We start from the raw sequence: 2,934 nt of genomic DNA, 5'->3' as shown, positions 1-2,934 counted from the left end.
AGGCCTCCAAATGGAAAAAGACTTGGTGGTGAAAAAGCTAGCAATTCATTTTAATTCCCAGCTAATCACCAGTTAGACTACTGGGGAACACACGGTAAAACATCCAAGGATGGCATAATACCTAGAGAAGGTACGCAAGCAACTTGAGGCATTTCAGACTTACACTTTCACTTAAGTTTCACGAGTTGAGAACGCCCATGAGGACGTGCTAGCCGGCTTAGGCCTCGCCCTTGACCACCAACTTAAACGTTCCATTCTAGTGGAGTATCTAGACAAGCCAAGGATAAAGGCAGAGCCGGCAGCCGAGGTGTCACAGGTTAGTATAACTCCCAACTGACAAAGTTCTATTATAGACTACCTGGTCAATGGCACTCCCCACGGAAAGATTGGAGTTTAGAAAGCTCCCAATAAAGGTAGCACGCTACTACATGTGGAACGGCATTCTCTTATGAAGATCCTACATTGGACCACATCTCCGCTGCCTAACGCCTCCCGATAACCTAAAGGTTCTAAGCTCAATCCACGAAGGCGTTTTTGGAAATCACTCCGGAGGCCGATCCTTAGTGTAGAAGGCTCTTCACGCAGGCTACTACTGGCTTACCATGCATCAAAACGCTAAAGAGTTAGTGCAAAAGTGCGACCACTGCCAACTCTACAAGTCGATACTAGCACTGCCTGCCAGCAAACTACACCCGCAGACGAGTCCCTGGCCATTCATGCAGTGGGTAATCAACCTAGTAGGGCCAATGCAGCCCATTATTAGGTGCAGAGGCATGATGATTGTGGCAACCGATTACTTCACCAAATGGGTAGAAGTAGAGCCTATGACAACCACAACTCAGACGGACATAGAGTGCTTCATATGGAGGAACATCATTTGTCGATTTGGCATCCCTCAGTCCATCGTCACCGACAATGGCCGGTAATTTATGGGCAAAGATTTGGCAAAGTTCTTCCAAAAGTATTGCATCAAGCAACGCATGTTCATGCTAAGATATCCTTAAGGCAATGGGCAGGCCGAAGCTTCAACAAGACGATCTTCGACTGCCTCAAGAAATCCCTCTCCGACAAGAAGGGAAAATGGCCAAACAAACTCCTCGGATGTCTATGGGCATATCTCACCCCCCCCCCCCCAAAAGACGAGCAACCGATGAGATTTATTTCTCTTTGGCATTTGGTTCAGAAGCCATCATTCTTCCCAATGTCATCGTGCCAAGTATCAGCACTCTACTACCAAGCATTGAGTAGAACAATAAGGAGATAGCCACAAGCTTAGATCTGGCAGAGGAGAAACGCGAGCAGACTATCACTCGCATCGTAGCCTACCAGCAGCAACTTCTCTTTAGCTACAACAAAAAGGCCAAGACCCAGCAGTTCTAACCCGGAGATCTAGTCCTAAGAAAAGCCTTCATCACTGCCCGCAGAGAAGGCTCCAAAAAGATGAATCCCATCTAGGAAGGTCCGTACAAAATCAGCAGAGTAGGCGGCAATGGTAATTACACCCTCGACACCATGAAAGACAAAGAGATCGAAAAGCAGTGGAACACCTACAATTTGAGGAAGTACCATGTGTGACCACCCGCTACATCAAAGCTTGAAGAACTCAAGTAGCTAAACGGGCACCACTTCGCAAGCTGAGGATTATCCAGTTATTATGCAGTCTCTACTTTATAGCTAAGTTTTTGTTCATTTCACATGTTTTTCGATGAGGAATTCAGAAGTAATTTATAACTTGGCTTGATTACATGTCTACAACAACTGATAACTCCTGCACATCAAAAGAAGACCGCGCCCTTCTTAGGGACTCATTGAGGAATTGCACCCCCCAAGGGACCAACCATGCTCTCCAGTGCAAGAGGGTAAACCAATTCCCTAACACCCACATGGGTCTGCTTTCCAAAGCGGGAGGATAAACGCTACACTCCAAATATCCAGACATGGATGAGCTTGGCTGCCCTAGTATAACTAGATGCACGATGGCTTGCACCAGGATTCCTAGAAGTAGCCACAATGGTCATTTTCAAGGCTTAGCTAACTGAAGGATTTTGGTTTCTTGGCTTAATCTGTGGGGAACCGGACCCTAGAGATGGAGGGGGCACATAACACAGTATGCCTTATGGACAGCTGCCCTGGAACCCTAAAGCTGCTACCGAGTGCACTAAGGTAGCCTACAGTTTTCGGAAGGCTGCCTACACTTGCCTTTTGAGCAGTAAAGCCACGCTAGACTTATACAACTGCACATTCTTGTGAAAGGTTAAACAAGCTAACGTGCATATATGAAGCTTTATCCATTGCTGACATGCTACGTAATCGATAAGCTTCACCACTGCGTTGTTGGAAGTATGCCCACAAAGCCACTCATTTGATGTAATAGCTTTTTGGAATACTTATTGTGTTAAACTTTTATATGTTTAATAGAGGGCAAAGCTTATTGTTAATCACTATTTATAGTATCTTGTGTTTAAGCAATAAGGGAATCCAAGGAATGTATTTGATCTAAGAGACAAGTGATTTAAGTTAGTTAAATTAACGAGACCTTTCTCTTATGTTCATTCCTAAAACGTTCCTAGCCATAGGATTGCCAATTGGGCATTGACAATCCGCTAAGGTTAGTATGTGTTATGTCGACTCAAGCGTGAGTATGAACTAGTCTCAAGTCATTTGGTGTTGGACACTAAGGCAAACACATAGGTGCTCGAAAGAGTAATCGAGTACACTGAACAACGATCAAACGAGAGTTCGAACATACATGTCATGTGAGAACTTAATAGTTGCAATATGCAAAGTAGTCCTTTGACCTGAGGCATCATTGATGTCTAATGGTTAGGTCCTTGATCTTTGATTATGTCAACGGCATTCCATTGGAGTGTCCACGGCATTGTTGGGGTCAAGCTATCTAGTCATGTAGGCATATGAATGCACAACAAGGGATCT

This window comes from Pyrus communis, chromosome 16 (assembly GCF_041283825.1).
Source record: "Pyrus communis isolate YQ-2024b chromosome 16, ASM4128382v1, whole genome shotgun sequence".
In the NCBI taxonomy this organism is placed as follows: Eukaryota; Viridiplantae; Streptophyta; class Magnoliopsida; order Rosales; family Rosaceae; genus Pyrus; species Pyrus communis.
The sequence above is the reverse complement of the archived record's forward strand: the minus strand, read 5'-3'. Positions refer to the sequence as shown.